The following is a 6838-nucleotide window of genomic DNA, read 5'->3' on the forward strand; positions in this document are numbered from 1 at the left end:
AAAGCCAAGAACAGGAAGACAAAGAGTCACGTGTCTGGAAGGCTGACAGGGTCCAGGAGCTTTGCTAAATGCAGAGGGGACATGTGGACAGGTGGACAGACGGACACATGGACAGATGGACTGAAAGGGGGTCCATGTCACTAGGGGCCGGGATTCTTTAGGCGAAGGTAGTCACGTTCTACCATCGGTTGTGACGTCTCTATAATTCTGTGAACAACCTAAAGCCCACTGGATCGCACACTTTACAGGGATAAATTGTGTGGTGTCGGAATTCTTCTCAATAAAGCTGTTACCAAAAAAAGCGGACTGATTGTGTCATCTTGTTTTGAAAAGGAGCCAATAAATGAAAATTCATGAAAGTTAAATATAAATAGATAGAAGAAAATAACTAATTTGGAAAATATTGGTAAAGAAGGGAATTAGACATCTACGTTTTAACAGCTTTCATTCCCTTCGTCACTTCCACCCTCACAGTAAACACTTTCCAAACATATGTGGGTGCCAGGCCCCACCCATGTGGGGGACAAGGAAGCAAAGATAAAAAGGCCCTGTGCAAGGGCCTTACTGCCTGCTGAGACAGAGACAAGGAAATGCATGTCAACTTTCTATTTCTTCAAAGAAATTATTTCAATTACATTCACACCAAGGATTTTCCACTAATAACATACCAGTCAGTATTTACTCATATGCAACTATAGTCAAAGTGGGTTAAAATATATATGAAAGCCATTTTGGCCAAAGTATTTTGTAAAAGTAGAAAACTGGAGAAAACATAGATATCACACAATAGAGTTTGAGTTACAGTATGGTACCAGCCACATGATAATCATTTAAAATTATGTTGGATCCTGGAAAACATTGAAGATGCTCATATCCTGTTAAATACAGTGAAAATCCAGGAGCTGTTATGATGCTATTTTTGTATAAAAACAAACAAAAACATTCTTACATTTAAAGGGTACAAAATGTTTTGGTACGAAAATAGGTTCCAAATAGTAACAGTGATAAAGTGTGGGTGATGGAGCTGAGAGGTGTAGAGATTTCTCGTTTTCTCTTTTGTGTTTTTCACAGAAGGTTACTCATGTTCTACAACGGGCATGTATTACATTCCAAAAACATTTTGTAAATGTTTGCTCCTTTCCTAAAACAGAAGCCACACAAAAATGCAAATGCATCAACCAGCAATGAATTTAATATTATTTAAGAAAAGCAGTGATGCACCACGTTCTGCAAGGAGGACAGTATTCCAGTATTCTTGCCTGGAGAATCCCCATGGCCAAAGGAGCCTGACGGGCTACAGTCCACAGAGTCACACAGAGTCAGACATGACTGAACAAACGTGCAGGAAAAGTAACGATTCACCATGTTTTTCAGCTTTGCCTCTGGTCCCGTCCTGTGGACCAGCAGGCACTTCATAAAACACCAGCAGAGCTGGATCCCCAGACACGTGGCCGCTGGAGGGCCAAACACCCGTATCCTGCCCTGGGTTCATTGAACAGCGAGACGCGGCAAGACAGTGTCCCGAAGAAAATAGAAAGTGTGTGCTGCCAGAGTAGTCCGGGCTGGGTAGAGTCCCTGGCACTGTGATCAGGCAAGGTCATTGTGGCTGGCCCCAAACAGAGACAGAGCTCCGTGGAGCCCGCCTTCGAGCTCGCCTCTTTGGACAGTGTTGAGTTACCTCTTTCCCACTAGCTCAAGGTGCCGTTTAGTCACAGTCATGACCCGCTCTTTACTGACCCCATAGACTGTAGGCTGACCATCTCCTCTGTCCATGGGATCTCCCAGGCAAGAATGCTGGAGTGGGTTGCCATGCCTTCCTCCAGGGGATCTTCCCGACCCAGGGATTGAACCTGCATCTCCTGTTCTGCAGACGGGTTTTTACCACTGAGCCACCGGGGAAGCTCAAGGTGAGGAAATAGCGAGTGTGCTGTACGATTGGATGAAGCTTCTAAAACACCTGACGGGCTCACCAAAGAGGTTAGTAAAAGCTGACAAACAATTTAAAAGAAACAAATATATTGAACCTAGATTTTAAAGAACTGTATAACTGAAAACCATAGGTCAGAAACCAAGAACAACAGCACCAACAGACACTGCGGAGATGGAGACTTTCATGGACTAAAAACCCGGAGTTGGCTGAGAATACAACATGGTGCCAAGACAGGCTAGCTGGTGCTTAGGCTAGATGAACAGAGGTGTGGAGTCTGGGGAGGGAGGGGACAGTTCATTTGACTCTGCTCCTCACAGTTACCCAGGGCTGGAAACAGGCACAGGGTCTGAAGGGGCAGCCAGGTGGCACTGGGTCTGGAAATTTCCCCCCATGGAGGGCAAGGGTCTTAGAAATCATACACGCCCAGCCACACACACCTATGTAACCCAGCTGCAGGGCACTCACTGTGGCCGGACATGGCCCCAGACTTCCATGAGCTATCTTGTTTGTTTAGTTACTTTTTAGTGTCCCACAGGGTTGGAGGGGTCTCTGTTATAGGGATCCTCCATGGAGTTCTGCCTCAGCAGCTACAACATCCATTCCTGGTGGACAAATGCTGCCCCCTCCCCCAACAGATTCTGCTCAGCTGGGCAGACTCTGCTAACAGATGGAGCTGCCCCAAACATGGGACAGTCAGCCACCACTTCCTATAGGAGAGGTGGCCTTTTGGGGTAGAGAGGTGGCCAGCCCTCTCCGGCTCTAAGAGGAGCTTGGCAGGCTACAGTCCACAGGGTCTCAAAGAGTCAGACATGACTGAAGGAGCTTAGCACGCACACACATGAAGAAAAAAACCCGTCCAAGGTCTCAGTGTCCAGGCTCAAGCCAGAGAGGAACATCCCCGTGTCCACGATGAGAGCCCCTCACAGAGGCCGCGTCAGGATCAGGGCGCAGTTCATAGGCATCCGGCAATGCCGGCCCCGGAGAGGAGGCTATTCCGGTGACAGACCAACAGTCTCCAGACCCCACAAGCGGCCTTCCTCCGGCTCTGGCGACCACACCCACGTGGAGAGCCCCTCCTCTGCCCCTTTACCCTAAGGGCCACTTCGGCGTGTGCTTACGGGGAGCGCCGTCTGCGCCTCTGGAGCCGCCACTGTGCGTGAAGGTGGGCGCGTGTGCCTGTCGCGTCGGTGGGCGCAGTGCGCAGAGAGGGGTCTGCGCCTCCTATGCCCCCTAGAGTTCCTCCTGGGGGAACACGGCCCTGGGCTCCTGGCTCCCGGCCGGACAGACCGAGGGTCCGCTCGCCCTGGGGACCCGCGGCCGGGCGCGAGGGGGCGCCACGCCACCGCAGCGGATCGCCAGGGCCAGGCCGGGCTGGGGGCGGCGCGCGGGGCGGTGCCGGACTCCGCGGGCAGCGGGCTCTGGAAACGCCGAGCTCCGCCCGGAGGAGGCCGCCGGCCGGGCGAGCGGAGCGGCAGCCAGCCGAGTCGAGCCCCGAGGTGAAGTTGCGTGCGCGGTGGGGCCCTGGATCCGCACCCGAGGGTCCCGGGGCCGGGCTGGGGACGAGGGCGCAGGGTCCACACGGAGGATCCGATGCAAGAGCCGGGGCGGGAGGGCTCGGGGCTTCTACACGGGGTTCCGGGGCAGAGACCGGGACGCAGAGGGTCTACAGCGGAGGGTCCCGAGGAGAGAGGAGGCAGGAGGCTGACGCGGCGGGAAAGAGAGGTCTACACTGGAGTCTCTCGGCGCCGCAGCGGGGACAAGGGGTCTACACCGCAAGATCCCGATACAGGAGCGGGGGCTGGAGGGGCGCGGGCGCCTACCTCCGAGCGTCCGGGCGGGAACAGGGGAAGGGGGCCACAGTCCGGCGCGCGGAGTCTCCACTCGGCTGCGCAGATGGGTGGGGGCAAAGGAGACTCCGAGAGGGACATGTAAGCTACCCTCCCCCCACCCGCGGCCCCCGGAGCCGAGGGCGGTGCCGGACTGCGGGCCGCCCCCAGCCCCCTGCTCTGCTCCGAGTCCCCAGCCGGGCTGGGTCCGGCCCCAGGCGCGCACGGGCTTGGGCAGCTTCGTGCGCTTTCATGGAGGTCCGGGCGGCCGTGGCCGGGGTCTGGTTGCAGCTGCCGCCCCGTCTGTCCGTGTGGGATCTTCAAGAGCTCAGGTGAGAGGAAGGGTGGGCGACAAAGCGAGCGGGATGACCAGGGATCCCCCGCGCCCGTGCTGGCTGGTTGTGGGAGCCCCCGGTTCCGCGCGGAGGGCGCGGGATGCAGTCCTTGGCGCGTGGATGCTCTTTCCTCGCCCCTTCCTGCCGCCCCTGCCCTGCAGAGGGGAACGTCGCCCCCGTATACACAGCGATGCGCGCAGATGTAGTCTCACATACACACACACACACACGCACACGCGCACACACACGTACACACACACTCATGGATTTGCCTTCTGCCCGGCCAGGAGCCGTAGCTGGAGCCCAGACGCAGACCTGAATCCCAGAGAGGGAGCCCCTCTCCGGCAGCCTTGAATTCTCTAACTAGGAGCCCAAGCGCCCCTGAGCCCTCTGGAGCGGAGCCAGGGAGGCTCCCACATTCCCCCGCTGAGCTCGGGTTGGCGCCGGGGCTGGGGGCGCAGGGAGGCCCGGGTCCCGGTACAGGCAGTTGCCCAGGGGTCCTGGGCTTCACCAGGGATGACGGTGGGGGGGGGGGCGTCTGAAGACCGAGCCAGGGTTCTCTCTATGCCTCGAATGCTCGCCCAAGCCTCCAGTCTCCCAGAACCCTGCAGTGTCCCAGGGCCCTGGGGGTTTGCCCTCCGGAGGTTTCAGGTGACCCAGGGAGTCCCCTCCCAGCCCCCCTTGCTCCAGTAGATTCAGTTTCTGGTTTCTGACTCTCAGGACAAGACTCTGATCTTGGATTGTGGCCCCTCCTGTCACCTTTGTCCCCTCGTCCGAGATTCCAGCCCTGAGCTGAGTTTGTGCCCTGGCAGACTCTCCTCGCCTTTGGCGTTCCCTGCAGGCCGCCCCTTCTCCTTCTCTCCCTGGGTTGCAAAGACCTGGTTTCCTCAGCCCTGCACTCAAAGCCAAGGTTTGGAGCCACTGGCTGTTGGAAGCGGGTTTTGACTCTGTTGGTGTGTGTGGCAGTGACCCCTCTGGGAGGTGGCCTCCAAGGGGCGGCAGTGGCAGCTGGTTCATCCCTCTGCTCTGGGGCAGCTGCTAAGTGGGTCAGTTAAGAGAACCCCCAAGGTCTTCCTCTCCGTCCTTGCTGAGAAATCCAGGATGGACCTCACAAGCCCAGATGGGTTCAAGCAGAAGAGGGTGTGCTCCTTGCCCCACACCCACCTCTAGGATTGTGCAGTGCACGCGACCTCCAAAGGCTCCCCTACACCTGTAGTCCCCAGGCAGTCAGTGGATAGATCTGCTCTGGGCTCTCTTACACTGGCCCGGGGGAGCGCTGTGGCCCACCGGGGCTGGAGTCCACTTGCTCTGGATCCCCGTTGCTGACCAGCCACACACTCACCAAGGGTTACGCCGCCGATGGAGGATGGATGCATCTACACCTTCCCTGGGCACAGGCTGGGAGAATGAGCCTTTCCAAGGCCAGCGCCCAGGGGTTCCGACCCTTTTAGACTTATAATTTGTGTACTTCCACTTTGCAGAAGTTTTTTTTTTTTTAATACCTTGAGATTTCCATAATTTAAGAAAAAAAACATTGGATGTTTTTGTAGGCAGGGGAAAAAAGGAGGGAAGCAAGTTCTTGGCTGGCACCGAGGCCTGCGCAGGCCAGATGCTTAGAAAAATATGTGCGGGTTGATTCATTGTTTGAGTTTAATTAAGAGTTTATACCCAGGGTATGGCTGGGAGCTGCATTATCGTAATTACAGGTGTATGTGCCATGATTAATAGGTCGTGCAGAACACATGGGTTGGGAGGAAGTGCTGGGGTTTGCCCTGGCAAAAGCAGGTCGGGTCTGTGTCCCCGGAGGGTTTCACATCTGGGGTGCGGGCAGCCCCCCTTCTGCCCCTGGCTCTTCCATCCAGGCACCAGGAGGAAGGTGGGCAGTTGGATTCTCAGCCTCTCCCTCAGCGGGGATGTGCGGGCGGGGGTGAAGGGGAGCAGGCGAGGCAGCTCGAGATGTGTGTGCATGGTGGGGGGGGTCACATGAGCCGGGAGGGGCACTGGGGAGCCTGACAGATGGGCTGGTGGGTGGTGGGCTCTGTGGGGGTCCAAGGAGAGCAGCCACGTGCGCCTGATCATCTGAGCACCGTGTCCTCGTGGGCCATTCATGAGGAATAGGGACATCTTACGACAGAGCCACAGAGTCCCCACTGCCTGCGGGGTCCCTCAGGGTCAGGCTAAACGGGGTGTCCCCAGCTCAGGGCCGAGTGGAGGTGCCCCACGCCCACGGCTCCACGGAGGGCCCTGGGACCTGCAGCCTCACTGTCGAGCCAGTCAGGGTGCAGGCTCTGGTCCCGCCCGGCCCGGCAGTGGGTGACCAGTGTACCCTTACACAGTGGAAAGGGGTCCTGCGTGGGCATAAAAGAAATAGCTGTGTCTGTTTCACCACCCAGCAACTCTTCTGAGAGCTTCAGCCCTTCTCAGCCGAAGCAGACAAGACAGAGGCCAGCTCCCCGCTCGGCGAGGCACGTGCAGGCACCTGCGAGGTATAGCCAGTACTTGGCGCCTTGTGCCATTGACGCACGCAGGGAGGCGCGGGTGCCTGTGGCTGGGAGGGCAGGCGTCTTGGGCCTCCTTGGCTCTGAGACCTGAGCAAATAGTTCAGCTGCTGCTGTTTTATATTTTCTGATTCCTCCCGTGTCAGACCAGAAGGCTGCTCTGAACCATGCCAGCTCTCTGATTTTCAGAGGAGGAACCTATGTCGTAAAGCAGAGTCAGTAATGCATTCACTCAAAATGAAACTCCCA

The sequence above is a fragment of the Oryx dammah genome, unplaced genomic scaffold, assembly GCF_014754425.2.
Source record: "Oryx dammah isolate SB20612 unplaced genomic scaffold, SCBI_Odam_1.1 HiC_scaffold_22, whole genome shotgun sequence".
Classification (NCBI taxonomy): Eukaryota; Metazoa; Chordata; class Mammalia; order Artiodactyla; family Bovidae; genus Oryx; species Oryx dammah.